General features: G+C 36.6%; 1 protein-coding gene across 9 annotated transcripts in view; it reads right to left on the bottom strand.

The window, feature by feature from the left end:
* Nucleotides 1-23,128, bottom strand: part of HMBOX1 (homeobox containing 1) — a 181,174-nt gene that overhangs the window by 157,561 nt on the left and 485 nt on the right. The window lies entirely within an intron of this gene.

Genomic DNA, 23,128 nt, shown 5'->3' with positions numbered 1-23,128 from the left:
ATAAAGGAGAAGAGGGAAAGCATGTGTTCAGATATTTGTGTCCTCTGTAAAACAGTGCCTCTCCACAGTTAAAAGAGGGAAAAGATGATTTTGATGGGAGTTATTTAAACTTTTAATTATTAAGTTGAATTTCCCATTGACCATTCTTTAATAGATAGGTTATATATTTGATTCCATGATTACAGTTTTAGTCTTAAGTTCCTAAAGATAGATTTTACTATATAAGTTTCAATAATTTTCTAATATCCACTTTGATAATTTAGACTTATGAAATTCTAGGCATTTTTAAATAGATTAACCTAAGGCCAGTACATAGAACTCACCTCTCTCAAGTGGTTCTACTGATATACAAGGCTTTCTTTCTTTGAACAGAGCAGAGTCTCTTACTCATTTGACATATAGTTATTGAACATTTACTATGTGTCAAGCACTATGCTGGGTGCTATAGAGTTAGGTGTGTAGGGTGTGTGTGTGTGTGTGTGTGTGTGTGTGTGTGTGTGTGGGAGTGTGTATACCTCTAAGCATGATTCTTGTCCCTATGTAGTTTGCAGTCTAATGGGAAGAAAGACAAATAATTACAATAAATGGTAATCAGTATCCTTTTAGGGAAAGTACAGAGTATTCCAGAAGCATGCAAAAGAATGACCTCACCTAGTCTAGGGAATTATATTTAAATTGAAACATGAAGAATTAGTGGGCACTGCCGGGTTGAAGAGTGGGGAAATGGGATGGTAAAGTAGAAGTGGGAGAGAAAAGTGTCCTACTTAAACAGCATGTGGGATAAGTGAGGCAAGAAAAAGTCTGCCCAATTGGGAAACTGAAAGAAGTTCAGTATAACTGAAGTATCAAATGCAAGAAGAAAAACATAAATAAAGAAATCTAGAGGGACTTCCCTGGTGGCGCAGTGGTTAAGAATCCCCCTGCCAATGCAGAGGACACGGGTTCGATCCCTGGTCCACGACGATCCCACATGCTGCGGAGCAATTAAGCCCATGTGCCACAACTACTGGGCCCACGCACTGGAACTACTGAGCCCACATGCTGCAACTACTGAAGCCCCCGCGCCTAGAGCCCGTGCTTCACAACAAGAAAAGCCACCGCAATGAGAAGCCCGCGCACCGCAATGAAGAGCAGTCCTGGCTCGCTGCAACTACAGAAAGTGCAGCAATGAAGACTCAAAGCAGCCAAAAAAAAAAAAAAAAAGAAAGAAAGAAAGAAATCTAGGGATAAGTGGGTGCAAATACATTGGAGAGCCCTATTATAAGGCACATTAAACAGTCTGGACTTTACCCTAATGGCAAGGGTTTATCACTGAAAGATATAAGGAGTTAACATTATCCACCTGGCTATCCTGTGGGAAAGTGGGCAAGACCAGCATCAGGGAGTGTTATTAGAAGGTTTTAACGGTAAACCATTTTAGGCCACCATTGATCACAGCCTGAACCAGAGTGACTGCAGAAAGGAGAGAACTGATGAATTTCGGGAGATATTTAATAAATAGAATTCTAGAAGATGTGGTATGAAGGATATAGAAGAGTCAGGGATAGTCTCCAGGTTTCTAGCTTGACTAGATGTTTGATTGGTGGTGTCATTTCAAGCAACAAGCAATACTAGAAGAGAAAACCTGAATGTGGCTTTTGGAAGTGTTGATTTTGAGATGCCTTTGAGATACCCAAGAAGAAATGGCTAACTGTATATAAAGTTCGCTCTGCAGCTCAACAGAGAGGTCTGGGCTAGTCTGTAAGTGGTAATTGAGGCTATGGGAATAGATGAGCTTGCCTATGGAGTGTGTAATGATAAGAAAACAGGGCCTGGAGCAGACCTTTGAGGAACTTGAAAACTTTTATTAGAGGGTAAGAAGAATCCTCCAAGAGACTAAGAAGAAAAACCAAAAGATGGAGGTATCAAAGAAGCCAAGGAAGGAAGTGTTTCAAAAAAGAGGCATGATCCCTAACAAAAACTGCTGAGATATCAAACTGGAAGACTGAAATTTGTCCATGAATATTAGTTACACTGCAGAAAAGAGTTTTGGGGATTAGTAACAGTGCACACCAGATTTTAGTGGATTGAGGAGTCCATAAAAGGTCAGGAAATGGAGGTGAAAACTGCCTATAGTCCATATTGCCTGTAGAGGACCGAAGAGATATACAGCAGAATCTAGATGAGAAAGCGAGGCTGGAGGGAGCTTTTTCTTTTTCTTTTTAGATGTGAAATACTTCAGTGACTTTAAACACTAATGAGATGTAGGATTTATCTCTTATTAAAAAGCTTGAAAATGCCAAATATTCATTTGCCAGCTTCCTTCAGAAATAGAGCATTGGCAGAGGTACCTGCCTCAAACTTTGAATTGGGAATTTGTGTCACAAACAACCAGAAAACATTCTTTGTTTTTGTTGTTTCGTGGTTTTTTTTTTTGATGTAGACCATTTTTAAAGTCTTTATTGGATTTATTACAATATTGTTTCTGTTTTATGTTTTGGTTTTTTGGCCACGAGGCATGTGGGATCTTAGCTCCCCGACCACGGATTGAACCCGCACCCCCTGCACTGGAAAGCGAAATCTTAACCACTGGACCACCAGGGAAGTCCCCAGAAAGAACATTCTTAAGTAGAGAGGACTGTTGTAGCAAGATTAAGTTTCAGGGCAGCAACAGAAGTCAAGCAGCAGCATCACTGGTCTAGTGCCAGCAGTAGTAAGGAAGCAACAATAATGCTGTCATAACCAGACCAGACCTGTGGTGTGGTCCTGGCTGTGATTCCTGCCAGGGAACAGCCTGCAACAGCTCTTCCCCTTGTACAAGCCTGGTTCTCTAGTCTTCCCAGAAATGCTGAGAGCTTCCTAACATCCATTTTATAAATTTACTTTTAATTTAAATAACCAGAGTCAGTTTTTGTTGCTCCAACTAAGAAACCTGACTACTTGAGGAATTACAACAAAAGGTGATGTTTATGTCAATGTTATGTTGGCAAAACAGCTCCCCAAACACATATTACCAGGAGATCTGGTTTGAAATAGTGACTGAGTTATTTAGCATCATTCAGCAAGCATATTCCAGCATTATGTAAGTACTTTCTGAAACAGGGCTGAAGAACAGACCCTGCCACTGATCTCCTATTTCATTAGTCCTGTGATTCTTTAAAATAAGGGACAATTTTACCAAGAATTGAAAGACTCTCATTTCAAAACACATCAATAAGAGAAAGAAAAGAAAAAAGCCGAAGATTAGAAGAAAACATCTGAAAATCATATATCTCATAAAAGATGTGTATCTAAAACACAAAAAGAACTCTTTCAACTCAACAGGAAGACAAACATCCTAAGTATAAAATAGGCAAAATACCTGAATAAATATTTCACAAAAGAAGATATATGAAAAAGCAAAAAACACATGAAAAGATGTTCAGTGTCATTAGCAAATTAGCAACACAATGAGATAATACTTCACTTCCAGAAGAATGGCTATAATCAAAAAGAAAATAACAAGTGTTGACAAGGATGTGATGAAACTGCAACCCTAGTACATTGTTTGTGGGGCTGTAAAACAGCTTGGCAGTTTCTTAAAAAGTTAAACAAGAGAAATGAAAACACGTTCACACAAGTTACATGCAAATATTCACATAAGCGTTATTCATAATATCCTCCAATCTGGAAAAAACCCAAATATTCACCAGTTGGTAAATAAACTGTATTATTTCTATACAATGAAATATTATTCAGTAATAAAAAGGAACAAAATACTGATACATGCTACAATATGGATCAACATAAAAAATATTATGGTAAATCAAAGAGACCAGACACAGAAGACTATATACTGTATGATTTCATCTACATGAAATGTCCAGAAAAGGCAAATCTATAGTCACAAAAAATAGATTAGTGCTTGACTGGAGATGGGGATACGAATGGGAATTCAGTACAAAAGAGCATGAAAGATCTTACGGAGGTGATGAAAATGTTCTAAAAATTTGTTTATCCATTCATCAACTGATAGACATTTGGGCTGTTTCTACTTTTGTCTACTATGAATAATGCTGCTATGAACATCTGTTTACAAGGTTTTGTTTGATCACCTGTTTTCAGGTGATGTTTTGCATAAGTTGGCAAATTTACTAAAAGTCATTATATACACTTAATACAAGGGAATTTTATGCTATATAAACCATACCTCAATAAAAATTTTTTAAATTCCCATTTCCCATTTTTTGGGCTTCACAGGAGGCCACTCGGCACTGTAGGGTGAGGCCCCTGTGTATTGTTTGCAGGAGCAGTATTTCCTGTAAAAGAGAGCTTCCTAGTCTAGGAATGACTTCTAGTACACAGTATTTGTAATACTTGTATATTCTAGAACAGTCCTTCTCAGAATGTGGTCTGCAGACCAATGCCAATCTATGTGTACTGTTAACTGTCTGAGACTGTCCATAACTAGGTAATTACAGAAGTTGAGAATATGTGTTTAGAAACTTTAACAGCAATTTCACAAAACAATATATCTGCTGAATCTGATAATAAAATATTTGGACTTGTATCCTATATTGCTTACGTTATTTTTTTCCATTTCCAGCCATTCATTTTTACTGCATTTTCCATAACAATCAGTCAGCCAATGATTGGAAACTTAATGTTTAGACTTTTTCAGTGTGTACCACTTTTCCACTATCTGACAATTGGCCATCATACCTATCAGTGTAGGTCAAACTCAACATGTTTTCAAATTTTTTTTGTAAACATGCTTTCAAATGCTCCAACAACTCTGGTGGTCTATTTATCAGTGCCAAATTTTAAGGCCTTCTGTGTAACCCAGATTTTAATAGATGTTCATGTATTTTTCTGTTTTTATCAATATATTTTCGAGTTTATAATTAAAAAACAAAAATCTTCAAACTATATATACTTAATAAATGTCCATTTTCTTCCCTTTCTCTCAACTAAAAAAGGCTTGAATTTAAAAAAATAACAAACCTAGTCTTTGAACTTCGATAAATTATGGTCCTAGGAAAGGTTCTATAAATCATTTTAAAATAAAAGTACAAACTAAACCAAAAACATGTTTCTATGCTCATTTGTAAATTAATGCAAAAATGATATTTAAATCAATATAAACTAATATCTACACATTGTATCAATACAACATGATGCCCCAAATGTGTATCAATGAATTAAATCAGGCAATATAATGACTACATATGCTACTTAAGAGATCTCTAGGAGAAGAGCTTCATAATGTAAGGGTCAGCAAATGGTTGGAAGACTCAAGACAAAAGTAGAACAGTAGCTGTACGTAAGATCCCAGAGTGAAGTTGAGCAGCCTGAAGGCTTCCTAAGACAACACAGTCAAATGCAGAGGCATAAAACAAATCAATGACTGAACAAATCATTTTTATACTACCTGGATGAGACTGTTTAGATAATGGATACTATACAATGAGGTAATAATGAAAACAAAAGAGAGGTAAACTGAATTACTGTTAAAAATCTAGACCCATCTATAAAAAGGAAGTTATTCAAATCCCCTAAGTGGCCATCACGAATTTGCAGAATTTGAGCAAAGTGAATTAGAAAGTTTATTGTCTTTGATAATAGGTAGAACAATGGAGAGAGTGTGAAACAAGGAGATAAGTGACCTGAGTTCTACCTTGGCAATAAGACTTTAGAGGAGAACATCTTTATTCATTTCCTTATTGAACACAAATGATAAACCAGATTATTTCTGGTCCCTTCCTTTCAAGAATTCTACATTACAGTTTATTGATACAAGTACCAACAATGCAAGACATCATCACCGCACACATGGAATAAATTGTCCTAAAATGTTTACTATGCCTCTTCTAAATTGAACCCTATGTATATGGTTCATTTGGAAAATAATCTTTTATTTAAAAGAAATTAATTTTCCCCCCAAATCCCATTTAATTATTTTCCAAATAATTCTTATAACTTAAAACATATTTGACTTAAAATTTACTATCTTCATCAGTGTGAAATTATTAGTTTGGTAATCCATTCAAAACTATCACTTTCAAGAAGTTTTTCCTAAGAATCTCATTATGCTTGAAAAGGGAGAGGAGATGGATACGCAAAGTTAAAAAATGTTTAGATATTGAGTACTTTATAAATGTAATGTATTTTATAAATGTCTTGTAAGACAATACACAAATATACAAAACATTTATACGATGAATTTTGTTTTTATATAAGCTTGAGGGGAAGAAACTGATAAATTTTAAAAATCTCATTAACTAAGAGTTAAGCTCAGTTACGCTGCTCTAAGTAATCTCTTATCCTTCTCTTACAAGTTTTTCTCCATAAAGAAATCACCACCATTAGCAGAAAGTGCAGGAAAGAAGAGCTAACATTTCCCCCCAACAACTACAGAAATAGTAATTAACAACTTTAACAATCCTATGCTAATTCAGTTTAATCCTCTAGCTCTGAGAAGATTAACCATCTATTCAGGCTATATTTCCCACTGGGTACTGGTGACTAGATAATTCATTAGGGTATCTAAAATGCCAGTTTCTGGATTTCTCTGATTAATCTCTGATTAAATTCTAAATAACACCATTTTTATTAGGCAATGAGTCAGCTTGCACAAGTTCATGTAACCAAAATTATGCATATATTCTGAAAATCCATATAATCAAAACTGAAAAAAGTGCTAGTAATGCAAAGATCAGAAATGTATTAGAATCAAGTCTTTAATTAACAACTAAAATTGAGATACTGAGTTCAAGTATTTTAAAGAAGTATAAGAAATGTTTTAGTAAAAGGCAAGAGACTGGCTGATGGGGTTTAATATGCAAAGGTCCAGATGAAGGTAATCTAGGAAGACAGAAGATAATCATGGAAGTTAGCCTGCTTAAAACAGAGATCTGTTAAATAGAATAATGCCAGCTGGTCTTTGAAGCACAAAAGAATATGATTAAATATATTTCACGAGAGGGACTGGAACCCAGCAAAATAATTTAATAACTTCTAAATAGAAGAGGTTTCCTGATTATCCCAAATACCAAAGATCACTGAAATCCTACCACCAAAGCATATAAATCAAGAGTGAAGACCATTATTCTCTTTCAAAGGCTACTACTGGCATCGCCTCTTCCAGCTCTCCTCCATCACGTCCTTATAAATCCAACCAATTTGGGGCAAGACAAACGCAATTGTAATATACCGTTATATTATGCTCATAGGTTTTTTTGTTTGTCTACTTTTGCTGTGTGTGTGTGTGGTTTTTGTTTTGGTATTTTGGGGTTTTTCTGGCCTGTTTAAGTAAGAATTAGTTTTCAGTGAACTTACTTTGAAAACAATTCTTTTTGATAAACAAAAAGATTCTTCAGTTTCTTATTGCTCATATAGAAGCTCTTAGCCAACCTACACTTAACCAACCATCACAATCAACCAACACCTTCTAGATTCCCCTTCTAAAACAAACTGACATGGGATACTAAAGGCTAATATCTCATATACTCCACTATGTGCCAACCAAGAGTAGGTTGGTTTGCTCCCTCACCGTTTACATCAGTTGTTCTTGCAACTGCAGAATTTAATCATATCATATCTAAACTAACAAAACATGAGTATGAAGAATTGTTTCTGTAAAAATTAGGTTAAAAAAAAGATGGGATATTTTGGTATAATAAATGATTTACTTTAAAAAAGAAATGCTATTGAATTGGGTGGGCGTGAGACTACTGTAGATGTGGGGAAAATAATAAAATATTAAGATTTGACTCACAGATTATAAAATAAGTGTCTTTAAGGTCTACCTCCATTTAAAATAAATCAAAACTTGAAATCATAAATAATACATTATGGGTATGGTTTATGCATGAAAATCTGATGCAGAGTGTCAGTCTGTGAATTCATGCATCCAGAAAAGACCTTGGCCGTAGATAAAGGTTCCTTGACCCCAGCACTATGGACATTTTGGACTAGAGAATTCTTTGTCTGCAGGTGGGGATGGAAAGCAACACTGTCCTGAGAATTGAAAGATGCTTAGCAGCCATCCTACCAGTGGTTTCTCTACCACCCACTTGATGGCAACAGCAGCAACCCTGCCCAGATCTGACAATCAAAAATGTCTCCAAACACTGCCAAATATCCCCAGGGGGTAAAATCATCCCAATGGAGACCCACCGCCCTATATCAAATGATTGATAAATACATGTATATTTATATTTTTTCATTAAAGTGAAATGTTTAAGTAATCAGCTTTTAATGATTTTTACTATAGCCAAATTTTTTTGATTAATTGATCAACTACTAGGTGAAATTAATGGCTTCTCTATACTTAACAGGAAGAAAGAAGAACAATCCTTGAATTGGTAAAGTGCCAAATAAGATAGCTTTACTTTATATATGATGATAGTCCCATTTCTTCCACATCTTTTCTGAGATCAAGACAGAAGCACAGAATTACTGAATTAGTCAGACCAGGGAGAGGAAAAGGAGGCAGCAGCAGCAAAGGGAAAAAAAGAAATTTAAGAAACAATTTCCAAATGGTTGGAAGAGCAGCATGAGGAAAAAGCTTATTATCTCTTGACTACGTAGTCCTATTATTGCAACATTTACTGCAGGCCTATCCACTACCAGTCAAGAGAGGTTCCTACGCATAAACTCCAAAAAGCTTAAATGTCTACTATTAGATGAGTGGTTATGGCAAATTATGATTCACTAATTTATGATGTTCAAAAAAAATAAGGTGAGTAATGACAACATTATATGTTGTTAAATAAATAAGTTGGTTAATTAACTATACTCCAATATAAAATAAAAATTTTAAAAAAACAGTAACTCTAACATCTATCATATAAGTTGTTTTACCTCTTAGAATATTAAATATTTATTTTGTCATGTAATGGGATAACATTTGTCCGTGTCAAATATAGCAAAGTTACCTAATGACATTAAAAAAAAAAAAAAAAAAAAGTTGGAGTATGATAAAATCATTTAAGTAGACAGTTGGAAATATGATTTGTACAAAGAAAATGATTTAACAGAAAACCAAATTATTAACAGCATTTATCCCTGATGTTTTGTATTTTCCATAATTGCCACAACAATATTTGCTTCATACATATTCTTCTAGAACGTTGTCACTCCCCCTATCAAGAGGTAGAGTCTGTCTGTGTTCCCAGCTCTTGAACCTGGGCAGGCCAGCATGACTGCCTGGATAAGTAACATTGTGTGGTTTCCAAGGCTAGGTCATAAAAAGTGATATGCTTAGCTTTCTTTCTCTTTTGGGACACCTGCCTTTGGAGCCAGCCCTGGGGTACCATGTAAGAAGTCCAACTATCCTGAAGGCACCATACCGGAAAGATCACAGAGACTGAGAGAGGTGCCTAAGAAGCTGCAGCTATCTCAGCCTTCAGTTGTGTGAGTTCTCCCAACTTGGGCATCAGACACATGGGTGATCTATCCTTCACATAACTCCAGACGAGAGAGCCCACGTGAGAACCACTTAACTGAGGCAACTCCCAGAACCCTGAAAGAGGATAATAAAATGATTATTGCTGTTTTAAACTACTACGGTTTAGGAAGGTTTGTTATGACCGATAGACAGGAACCAAGGTAGAATGTGTTAGGAAGAAGAGGGGGAAGCTACACTTGTTATTTTATACGTACTTTTCTATTGCTTAGATTCTTTTCTATATAATAACTTCATAATTGCAATTTTTAAGTCCCTAGATCTGCCACTGTTCTGGTAAAATAAAAGAGGGAAAAACTGAGCTTATCCTCAGAAGACAGTGAACCTAAAATTCCTACCTATCATCTACTCTGACCATTCTGAACTACTGTCATTACTACCAGCATTCTAAAGCAAAAATATTTGTCAGGAACTTAGACTCAGCAATCTATTGAGTGCTAATTACTATTTTTAAGGGTGGGTCAGAGAAATTACTGAACCAAGAATAACTCAGATATAGTACTGAGATCTGTAACTCAGGATTGAGTCCTCCTTCTGATCCTATCAAAACCAAACTGTGAGCTTCCTAAAGTCTAGGCCTAGGTCTTACATAATATGTAATCAATATTGGTTGGATGAATGAGACATAGTAAATGAACTATGAAAATTAAAGGGGGAGAGAAAAGAATGCAGAGAAGGATAAGCCAATAGGAGACACAAGGACTTTACACTTCAACTAGGAATCCAATTCATACACAAGAAATGAAAACTAAAATATTTAAAATGTGACATACAAGTAAATACAAAAAATTATATAAACTAGTAACTGAGTATATAGGTGCAGCTCATACACGGAGAAAATGACTGGTCCAAGTGTGACAAGGTTCACTGGAAAATGTCTCCTCAGAGAGAGAAGGCTTTAAATGGGTTTTATGAAGAAAATTTTTACTGGAAAGATAAGGATATACCAACATATTAAATGAAGAAAGTAGCAAATACCAAGAAATAAAGGCTGAAAACATACAGCAGGAAGAAAGATAATTTACCTGAATGTCATACAGAAAACATCTTTAAGAATAAGAAGATAGAATGCTGGTAAGGGAGGGGAAAAAATGTTAGAAAACCTTAAAAAAAAAGCACAAGGATAAAAAACTGAAATATAACACAATTCGAACTAAGGTACTTCTTGAATGACTTGATGAAAAGTGTTTGATGAAAATTATTCTAACAGTACTGTGCACCATGGAATAGAGCAGGGAAGAGGCAGGAAGGCCAGTTTTACTGCTGCAATCATCTCAGCAAGAAGTGATGAGGATGGCAACTACAGATGTAAAAAGGAAGAGAATGATCTAAGAGACATGATGGAGAAAGAATCAGCAGAACATTGCTGATAAATTAGATGGGGGAGGAGGGAGAGAGGTACGAAAAGGAAAGTACTAAATGGGTGATTTAAAGGTTTTAAATGTAGGAACTCTAAGACCAGAGGTAAATTTTAACAAGAAAGGAAAAAGATGACGGAAGGAAGAAGACCTGGATAGAAGGAATTTTAACTAAAAGGAAATAGGCATTTGTGTCAAATGCAACTAAGGCCTACAAAAGGATTAATTGAGAAAAACAAATCAAGAAACAAAAAATAAGTTAGCTAGGAAGGGATTACTTCCAACATATGAGAATTCTATTTACAGGAGAGGAGTAAATACCTTAGACACAAAGGCAGAGCCAACTAAAAATAAGATAATAAGGTGTGCCTTAATCTGTGCCAACCACTATCCTAAGCACTTTACAATATTGCCTGATATGCTCACAACAATCCTATGATATGGGTACTTACACTTATCTCCAATTTACGGGTGGAGAAACCGAGACACAGCAAGGTCTAGTAAAGTTACAGAGTAAGTTGTGGAGGTCAGATGTGCACCTAAACAGTCTGGCTCCTAAGTCCATGTTCTCAACCAGCTCAAAATTCTAGGGTTAATTAAGACTCTGAGAAGACTGATGACAGACCCCAAAAAAGTAAGTAATTAAATTTGTGAGGGCAAAGTTTCAAAATGGCATACTATGAAAAAATCTTGCTTAATGGATCCAGAAAACTAGAATAGGAGAGAATTTATTGGGGGAAAAAAAAGAAGGGAAGACTGCCTTAAGAGTTGTAATGTGAAAATATAAAAGTTTAAGAAAATGAACTGATGATACAACCATAAAAGACTCGATATTTGGGCATAATATTGGGTTGGCCAAAAAGTTCGTTCGGGTTTTTCCATACGATCTTACTAACCATTAAGTATAACATCTAGAAAAACAGCCTTGCTTAACCAGAGCATATCCCATGGCACAATTTAGTGGTATAAACAGTTATAGAGGATGGATATGCAATGTTTAACATAATGCAGGCAAATGTCGGGGAGAAAACATTTCGAGTTTCAAACAGGTATTTAAGATTACCAAGCACTCTACCACAGAACCAAACACGTAGAAGGTTCTCAGTAGGTACTATGCTTGTCCGTGTATTTTCCAAATGTTCTGAGGACCACATTATTAGAGTTATCTAGTATGTTTATAAAGGACGCATACTCCTAGGCCCATCTAAGATTTTAGGAATCTGGTGGTGGAGCTCAGCAAACTAAAATTTTAATACTCTTTCCAGGCAATTCTTCTGCACAAAAGTTGCACTGCCTTCCTTCCTCTGCTGCTGCCTAAGTGTTAGAAGTAAACACTCCCCAACTGTTTCTCTCCTGTGGCTTTGTACTTACTCAGATCTTCTAGGTTATTCATTGCCTATGCTTGACTTGTGTTTATTTCTAAAGTTTCAGTCCTGGTTTGGTAACATAATCAAGACTTGGTTCTGGAGTTACTAGCCCTGAAATCCATATCAACTTCGATACTGACATTGGGTGGGGGAGCTCTAGTTCTTTTCCCTGACATCATAGATTTTCTTTTCTTTTTTTTTTTTAATCTTATTTATTATTTATTTTTGGCTGTGTCGGGTCTTAGTTGCAGCACGCGGGATCTCCAGTTGCGACATGCGGACTCTTAGTTGCGGCATGCATGCGGGATCTAGTTCCCCTACCAGGGATTGAACCTAGACCCCCTGCATTGGGACCATGGAGTCTTACCCACTGGACCACCAGGGAAGTCCCTAGATTTTCTGTTAAAAATAAAATATGGTGTTGACTGGACACTGGACTGACCCAATATGTCTTTTACCTTTTTGTTGAAGTATAGTTGATTTACAATGTTGTGTTAGTTTCTAGTGTACAGCAAAGTGATTCAGTATATTCTTTTTCATTATAGGACATTGAATATAGTTCCCTATGCTATACAGTGGGACCTTGTTGTTTATCTATTTTATATACAGTAGTTTGTATCCGCTAATGCCGAACTCCTAATTTATCCCTCCCCCTCCCCTTCCCCCTTTGGTAACCATAAGTTTGCTTTCTATGTCTGTGAGTATGTTTCTGTTTTGTAAATAAGTTCGTTTGTATCATATTTTAGATTCCACATAGAAGTGTTATTATATGACATTTGTCTTTCTCTGTATGACTTACTTCACTTAGTATGATAATCTCTAGGTCCATCATGTTGCTGCAAATGGCATTATTTCATTCTTTTTTATGGCTGAGTGATAGTCCATTGTGATTTTATATATATATATATATATATATATATATATATATATGCATGCCACATCTTCTTTATCCATTCATCTGTCAATGGACATTTAGGTTGTTTCCACGTCTTGGCTACTGTAAATAGTGCTACTATGACCACTGGGGTGCATGCATCTTTTCGAAGTAGAGTTTTCTCTGCATATATGCCCAGGAGTGGGATTGCTGGATCATATGGCAACTCTATTTTTAGTTTTTTGAGGAACCTCCATACTGTTTTCCATAGTGTTTTCAATTCCCACCAACAGTGAAGAAGGGTTCCCTTTTCTCCACACCCTCTCCAGTATTCAATATGTCAATTGTTATGTTACCAGATCTGTGTTAAAGAAGATGCTCACTGCTACAGACTCAGCATCTGAATTCCTGTTTCTTGCCCCTAAAGTAAAAAGGCGCAAATGTCCTGTCTTTGTCCTGATTTACCGCAAAAGCTTATCAAGGATGGAAGACATTTTCTAAGAGGATAGCATCACTATGCAGACAGGGTCTGTGAGAATGCTCCAGTTTCTGGAATTGCGAAGGAGTGAGTTCTTCTAAGATGTCTTTTGACCCCAACGATGGGACAAATGGTGGCCAAAAAGCTGTCTATTGATATGACGTGGAACTGAAAAGAGAGCCTCTTTATTCAACAGGGATGCTCCATGATAGCAGCAACTAGGATCTTGAAAGAAGGGCTTCTAGGTACTTTCATGCTTTAGCAGGTCTGTGATTCAGATTGTAGAATCTGAAGCCATGTCTCTAGTGTTCCCTCTGGTTCTCTTTCCTTAATCCTGGCTAGTTCTATAGTCCTACTGTGTCATCGTTCTGGTTGGCCTGAGGTGACTAACATAAAAAGCTAACACTAAATTATACTGGGAGACTTCTGCCATTTCCTGAAAATTATTTGATCCTTGAAGGATGGCATTCAATTCACCTTTGTATCCCAGAGTACCTACACATGCACTGCTACACTTGACATATTTAACTGAATGCCCTGTTCAATCCCTACAAAAGAATCCTCCTCATGTAGAGCACCCAAAGGCATTAGCCTTATATGAAAGGTGACTTCCTCCTGCATCCTACTCACCAAGGTCATGGAATAGGAACAGACATCTAACTCACAGTCATGCAATGAATTCAGATTTCTCTCTCGCCAACTGAACTAAAAGAAACACACTGTCACCATTAGGAGGCAAGCTTTAGCTGAAAGGAAAGATCAGTTCAAGTCAGCAATATGGCAAACCAAATCCACGTGCAAGTCAAAGTTACGGACAAGCAGAAACCAAGAAAAACTATAGCAAGGCAAATAGAAGTGGAAGGGAGAAGTGGGAAAGGTAGATGAAGCAGACCTGTAAAGAGAAGGCAAGACAAGAAACCATATATCCCCAGAATGAGAGGCAGAGAGAGACTAGCTTCTCAGATCCTGACAGTTCTCCCATTTGCACAAGGTCTAGTTGTTCTTTATCAACTGAAAAGAGCTGGATCCCTACAACAACCTCTCCTTGAAGCCAAACAATTCCTGATTAAAGCACTATTTTTTTTAGAATGTACACCAAGATATACAAAAAGCTGGCAACAGATAAATCCAAAGAGAAAAAAAATTGTACCAGGAAGAAAGTGAAATCTCAGATAGCCAGCAAGTTCTCTAAATATGAATTTTACTTATCAGGAAGAACCACCAATTTTACCATATTCTTATCAATGAAACAAATTAAAATTTAATTGATGTTTTCAAAGCAAATTATCAGTGTTGACAAAAAAATTGTCTCAAACCCAGAAGAGACAAAAACCACATGACATATCTTTTCTGTCAATATATTTGAAAATATTTTGTAAGCCTATTTAAAGCAGACCTTTGTTGTTCGAGGTCTGTAATAATCAGTAGTACGTTGGATTAATAGCCTCATCTTTGAAGACAGGCTTTATAACTCATACAGCTGATAAAGGGGAGGCAAAGGCCAGCCCTGTAACTAGCCTTTAACCTGATTGATGGTCCTTTCTTGTACCTAGACTAACAATAGTATCTTTACCATTTTTTTCTTCTAAAGATATTTTCTCTGAAAACAATCTTTGAACTGACTTTCTTTGAAGAGTATTCCCATATAACAAATCCCAAGTAAAACCATAACATGAGTTCACAATAAATTAATCCAACAAGTTTGCTTCAACACTGTCAAAGACCAAACTAACGTCACAACAACTATAATTTTGTTTATCTAATACAGATTCTAGCATACATCCTCTCTGGCAAGAAATACATCATTTAAGCCTTGAATTCATTTAAATCATACACATTTGATTTACAGACATTTTTAATATTATTGTTAACTTTTTACTAAAATGTTTAATAGGTACTAATATTGTAAATCTTCAATTAAGTAAAGCTTGCCAATTTTTAAATTCTCATAAGAAAGCTTAATTGGAATTTTCCATAAAAACTTTCAAGATCGGCCTCCCTGGTAGCACAGTGGTTAAGAATCCGCCTGCCAATGCAGGGAACATGGGTTCGATCCCTGGTCCGGGAAGATCCCACATGTCGCGGAGCAACTAAGCCCGTGCGCCACAACTACTGAGCCTGCGCTCTAGAGCCTGCGAGCCACAACTACTGAGCCCACGTGCCACAACTACTGAAGTCCCTGTGCCTAGAGCCCGTGCTCCACAACAAGAGAAGCCACTGCAATGAGACGCCCACGAACCGCAACAAAGAGTAGACCCCGCTCATCACAACTAGAGAAAGCCCACGCGAAGCAACACACAGTGCAGCCAAAAATTAATTAATTAATTAATTTTAAAAAAAACTTTCAAGATGTGCCAAAAGAATTTCCAAACTACAAAAGGCAAAAGAGTGACGTTACTGACCCAATAATTGGTATCTTTCTCCTTATACTGACAAAACAACAGAATTTACGAATAAGAGGAATTATTTAATCTCTGGGGTGATAAGAGTTCTGTATCTTGATTGTGGTGGTGGTTACAGAATCCACACGCGATAAAATGGCAAAGAACTATACATACACATAGTACCAATGCCAATTTCCTGGTTTTAGTATTGCACTAAAGTTATGTAAGATGTAACCATTAGGGGAAACTGAGTGTAAGGTACAGGGCCCTCTCTACTGTTTTTGCAACTGCCTGTGAATCCATAATTATTTAAAGATTCCACTTATGCGAGGTACCTAGAATAGTCAAATTCTTAGAGTCAGAAAGTACACTGGTAGATGCCAGGGCCGGGGTGTGGGGAGGGGGAATGGGGAGTTAGTGTTTAAAGGAGACAGAGTTTCAGTTTAGGAAGGTGAAAAATTTGGGAGATGGATGATGGTGAGAGTTACACAACAATGTGAATGTACTTGGTGCCACTGAACTGTAAAGTTAAATATGGTTAAAATAGTATGTTTTATATTATGTGACTTTTACCACAATAAAAAAATATTTTAAAAAAGTAAATAAATAAGCAAACAATTTTTAGTTTAATTAATAACAAAAATAAAAAAATTAACCTAAACACCCTGTTTAGTAGACTGGAAAACTGAGACCTAACCAGGTAATACACACAAACTTTCACGGTCAATAGCAGAGTAAAGGCACCTAATTGACATGCTGTTGACTAAGGAACATAAGATTAGAAGTAACCAATCACTTGCGGCCATTAACAATATCTTGCTTTACGGAAGATAATCAGGTCAGTTGATGCCTGGGTTGCATTAAAATGCAATCAGTATATATACTTTTTAACTATTATACTTTATTTAAAGGAAAAAACTTTTTCTGAGGGGAAAAAAAATCTCAAAAGAAATTTATATTTAACCTTAGAACTTCCACGTTTGAAGGAATATGAGTTTTTTGAAGAGCATGACACAGTATTCCAGATAAGATCATGCCATCTTTTCAAAGAGGTCTTCCTCAGACAACAAAGTGAACAGCAACTATTCTTGTCCCTAATGGTTCTAAACAGCTACAACGTAAAACTAAACACAGGCTATCTTTGACTCCAGAAAATGGATATTCAACCAAATAAAGATAATATTCAGAATAGCTACTTTCAAGTTCCCCACAGTGAACAATTATGTTCCATGAAGGCAAATGCTGGCTAAATTAGTGGTTGCAAACTACAGTCATAATACAGCCTCCTACAAAAATTACATTCCAAAGTCTGAACTGATACCTTAGCTATCATCCTGCTTCCTCTACACAATCATTTTGGGTAACATTTATCCTTATGAGACTCAGTTTGGTAAAAACAGGGCACTCTTTCTCCTCCTTGAGAGGAATGAGACACAGATGTAAATCACCATATGTATATCATCTACCACTTTGGAAAATCAACTGAAGCGGTAGAGCCACCCAACCTCAAGTATAAACATCAGCATGTAAATAAAACTGATGTCTGTCCAAAGTGGCTTCCAGATCATATAAGGCAACTATGCAATTGTTCCAATAGCAATGTAAAGAAAACACATTACCTGAAATGGAACAAGGATTCAGATTTGTGGGGGGAAAAAGTGAAAGAAGCTACACAAAGTTAATAGGTCTTCAATGAAGTTAGTGAAAAGATAAGAAAAGTCAGATTAACAAGGGGAAATCTAGGTTAGAAACATAAGAATGTATTAACGGGGCTAGAAAAGTGAATTTTAAAATTGTAGCCTGAATTAGGCAGTAATTTAACTAATATTACTTTTTACTTTGGGAGAAAAAAATAGAAGCCAGAGAATATGGAAGCATTCTTCACATAGCAATATACTTTAAAGTTCTTTACAATTCTTTACTTTTGAAGACATTACTAACAACTGCAACCCTCACAGATTAACACCCAACCCTCCTTATCTATACTAAAGAGGCTTGTTTGGCCTACGAGCAGTTTGGCATGGCTAAGGCATAGGGTCTGGGATTGGTAATGATAAATTATAAGGCAGGAACCAGAACATAAACTATCTGGTATAACATGATAATTATATAGTTAACATTTACGATATGCCAAGAGCAGTCTCAGGACTCAACGTCATCCTAAGGGCTCACAATAATCCTATGAAATAAGGAGTATTTATTCCCTTTCAACAGATGAGAAAACGGAGGCACAGACAGATTAAATCATTTGTCTAAGGTCACATAGCTAGTAAGTGGCAGAGCCAAGATTTGGACACAGGTGGAATGATAGTTTGGATTTATCTGAAAGGCTAAGGAGCCAATGAAGGATTATAAGCAAAGGAAGACCAATATTCAAATTCACATTTTATTTTAGCAAGATCTATCAGGTAAGAGTGAATAACGACTAAGGAAAAAACTGAAACCTCAAAATTAGTTAAGAGACTGACGAGGAAAGACAGAAATGATGAAGGCCTCAATTAAGGGAATAGCAATAGAATGAAAATAATTGAATAGATATATATATAGAGGATATAAAATCAACTTGACTTATGATTGGAAAAGGGAGAGTGAGGATGATTCCAAGGCTTCACTGACTAAGCCCAAGCCAACAGCTTCACATTTTAATCATACTATTACTTTATCAAAAGCAGAAAGGTTTAGTATTAAATCATCCTCATATCAGCAACAGCCACAGTATTTGACTTTCTCCTCTCTGAAAAATGTGACTAAATAACTTAAAATTACTGCCACTTGGCAACTCCACACTAATTGTTTAATATGCATACAGTAAAGACAGCTATTAAATATTTTCAATAAATGACACGCAGACCATCACTGAACATAACATGGACATGGAATCTGTGAAATTTCATAAACGTTCTTATAATCAGCACTCTAAATTTAAGAAAAACCTAAATGCCCTTTAAATGGATTAGAATCATTTTACCACTTATAGGAAGAGGTCTGTAGACACCTCTTTTAAGATTCAAAAAAAGTAAAACTCATTACTTCAAAGTTAAATCGACTAAGTTCTTTTTCCCCTTCTGTCTGTAAATGTAAACAAACAAAAAAACCCCACTATCCTTATAGCGCAAGTCAAGGATCTGTAAAATACTACATTTGGATTATAATAACCACTGGAAAAACTTACTGCAACTTCAACCTTATTACCACTGTAAGGGTAAAACTATGCTAAAGCCAGGGCCTTCCAGTAACTAAATGCTCTTGGAAAGTGTCCAAAACAATGTTATAGTAAATTTCCAGTTTGTTTTATCTAAGATCAAGAAAAACAAGTTATCTAAAGTACTGGGTTATATTTAAATAGGCTCTAAGAGTTTTACATCACATTATCACTCAGAAAAATCTATACTCTTTACTTAGGATGGGACCTAAGACCAGTAAGTCACCTGGGAGGTAGGGGGTGGGATGGGGAAGTTGCACCTAGGAATTTAATCACATATTACTTAATATTATTTTCAGAAAAATTTCAATACCACTAGCTTTCTTTTTGAGAGAAACAGATTTTGGCAGAATCTGCTAAAATCATGGTTTGCAGTGATACTGAAAATCTCCATAGCTTCTATAACGTGGACAACATGTGGTGGTGCTTACTCTGGTTTCTAGCTTGAGCCGTTTTTTAGAGTCTCCTATTATTTGTGGTTCAGATTCCTTTTTTATGGGTTGCATGCCTGATAGATATACACCAGTATCATATAAAAACAAACATAAAGGTGCTTTATATATGTGAGTGCATATGTGAATGTACATACATGACACTTTAGACAAGCTGTGATGTCCACTCATAAACAACTTTTTTTATAAAGTTCTACTAAATTGAGAAGTAAAAGCCAACAGTTAAGAAAATAATCTAACCATACAGCAAAGGGAGCTGTAAAATTAATTCTGGAAGCCAAAGAAACCTAAATAAAGCAGGTACACAAAACAAACCCAACCCATTTTCACTGAGCATTTTTAAGTTTACCTATAAATGTTAACTTTTTAAACTTTCATTTATGAAAAATGACATCCTAGGATAAATTTCTAATTCCCAAGAGAAATAAGTCAAGTTTAAAGATCTGCATACAAAAATAATAGAAGAGCTGCAAAGAAATGAATCGAAAAAGCAAACATGGTTTTACAGGGAACATGGAAGCTATCTGAAACATTAAAAGTGGAATGGACTTATTATCAATATAACAAACAAAAGATCCAAAATGAACAAATTAAGCATAAATACTCCCCATGTGTTTAACTTCTTATGAAACAAGCCATGCCATACCAATCAATACTTGCCACAAATATTGCCACAAATTGGTCACTTCTATCTTTTTAAATGATGAAACAATGAAAGGTTTGTTGCAATATATTAATAACTTACCAATACTGAGCTATTAAGTTTCTATTAGTGATGCTTCCACTAAGGATTTGTGCTAAAAAGACTGAAATCTATTCATACAGCAGTGAAAAATGAAGCCTCACTGAAGAGATTCAATATAAAGCTGACCCCTAAAGGCTCCTTGATGCACGTTTGCAACCACTGTTCACAGTATGCAGTACACTAGCAACAGATTGGTTAAAAACAGTTTGGATTTTCAACCTCCCATTATACAGGCAACAGTTTTAGAAGCAATCACATTAAATAAATATGTCTTTCACAGTTACAGGATGAAATTTTAAGCTTGACAGGCACCAGTGCCCTGATTTTCTACTTTTTTCGTAAACCATATGACTTCCACATGCCGAGAACGTATTATGCTTTAACCTGCAGTAAAGGCTTTACATCATTTTAATGCTCGGTGCCTAAAATGCAACAGAAGCACCCCATCGAATGCAAGGAATATATCTGGTTTCAACCAAACCACTAGTCAGAAAAAGTTTAATGAACGCCTTTCCCAGTAAGTAACTTTGCATTTCCGTAGAGGAAAACAAACAAAAAGAAAATCTGAGGTGAGGGTGGGTGGAAGAGAAAATCTTATATTTTAATATTTTTCCAACTCTTAACAAACATTTTAGTTTTTTATTTCTAAAATAATTATTGAACATTTTAAAACACTATGTCTAATAGAATATCTTTCAGCAGAAAAACACTCTATTATGTAGTTACACAGGATTTTTCTCCAGTTTTTGCAAAGTAATATTTCAGGCTAAAATAGAAGGTTAAAACAAATAATTCTGGAAATCCTAGTCTATAGCAAACTGAAACCTCAACTTTGTATCAACATATTGTATGTTCTAAATTTGAGATTTAGAAAACACATCAGTTTTTTTTTTCTATTCAGGTCAATCTAAATATATATGCTACCTCATGCTTATAGACAGCTTATCTGTGTGAATGACCAACTGCAGAAATTTCAAATCAAAGGTCATAAAACATACCATAAAATTACACACTATGTGACTTTCAGTTTTTATGGTATCTAAGGTCCTTTACTGATAGGTTCAAGAATTGATAAGTTTGGATATGTAAATATGTAAATACATTAAATATGTAAATACATTAAATTCTCAGCAGTCGAAAGAGAAATTATGCCAATTCCTTTAGTTATTTAAAAGTCCATTTACACTAAAAATCTGTGACAAAAGAATGGTTATTGAAAAACTTATATTTCAGACCGAAAGAAGTACAAATTATATTATCTTAAATCTCCTGGTGTAATGTTTTTAAATATTAAAGACTGTGAGAAACGAGATGTTGCAATCCTCTTTCCTTTATAACTCCAATTGAAACTCCGAAGAAAAAAAAAAATCAGAATTCAAATTTGCCAAACTTGACTTATACACATAATTCAACTAGATCTATCTTACTTGTGCAATTTTAAAATAAGTTTAATGCAAAGCACTGCAATCTTGATGTGATAATTACCTGTGGAAGAAATGCAAAATAAAAACAAATGCAGGTCCTTTTCATCGAATGATGCATTTTACAGCAAAACCACTAAAAGCACAACCACGAAGCACAAACTAAACAAACAGGCACAGGAGGCAGCATGTCCATCCAGGAAGAAAAATGTACCACGCCAAGAAAGAAAGGAAAGAAGGAGGGAAGGAAGGCAGACAGGCGGACAGGCGGACGGGCGGGCAGGCGGGCGGGCGAGCGGGTGGGCGGGCAGGCAGGGAGAGAAGACAGAGGTTTCTATACCTGCAGGATCCCAGAGAAATGAACTAGTCACATCACTCTCTCCTATATGATACGTAGGGTTTTTAAAGCTCCAGGGTAAATAAAAACAGCAACCACTCTATACGACCATTCAACTTTCCATAGTACAATATCTTTAATGCCAACTGCATTCTCCCGTTCACTCACCCAGTGTTTCCTCTCTCTTCCATACCAGCTTTCAGACAAATGCGAGACAGAACAGGGTGGGGTAGAAGAAAAAATACAAGCAGCGCCTTTCGGCTACTCCCCCCGCACCTCCAACAATTTCCAACAGTTCTTCCTACTACGAAAATAAGTCGCCCTATCTCAGGATACACAACAGTCATTCTGTGTCTTCAGTAGACACACAGAGACGCGTACACATGGCAGCACTCCCGAAGCCCCACCCCCAAGCCCCCGAATCTTAAGTACTGTTTAATCTATTGAACGCGAAGACCACAGCGAGATCCCTCCACCTACTGTTTCGGGGTGAGGGTGGGTGGAGGACTCCTTTCAAAGTAGCCCCAACAGTGTAACCAAAACACGGTTCCGGAATAAAATATTAAGAACACTTTTCCTTTCCCACCTAGCTGCCGACTTCAGGATGCAAAAAGCCATCTCCACACCCCCGCATCTCTCCAGGGCTCCTGCCCGGAGTTTGGGGTGGAGATGCGTCCCGGGAGGCCGGGAGGAGTGTGAGCGGGCGATGGGACACAAACGAGTCGCTCACCGCGGCCACCCTGCGCCGCGTCGCCAGCCCAGAGGTCCAGGACCCGCACCTCGCGCACGCCTCTCCGCCCAGGCCCAGCTAAAAGCTCCGATTCCGGCTCTCGAACTTCCTCTCCGGAGTCATTTATTCAAGGCCAACACATCACCCAAGTACACGTTACCCAGTTTCAAACACAGTTCTGCACCCCAAACAAACCCACACACCTCAAATTCCCCTCACAGTTTCCCAAACTCCAAACAAGAGACCCCACCTCCGGGATTCAAACCTTCCGCCCATCGGGGAGGCAACCAGGAGGAAAGAGTTGGGGAGCAACCGACGCCTTTCCATTACCACCCCCACAAACTGCCCCACCC

The sequence above is a fragment of the Eubalaena glacialis genome, chromosome 9 (genome assembly GCF_028564815.1).
Source record: "Eubalaena glacialis isolate mEubGla1 chromosome 9, mEubGla1.1.hap2.+ XY, whole genome shotgun sequence".
Classification (NCBI taxonomy): domain Eukaryota; kingdom Metazoa; phylum Chordata; class Mammalia; order Artiodactyla; family Balaenidae; genus Eubalaena; species Eubalaena glacialis.
The sequence above is the reverse complement of the archived record's forward strand: the minus strand, read 5'-3'. Positions and strand labels throughout refer to the sequence as shown.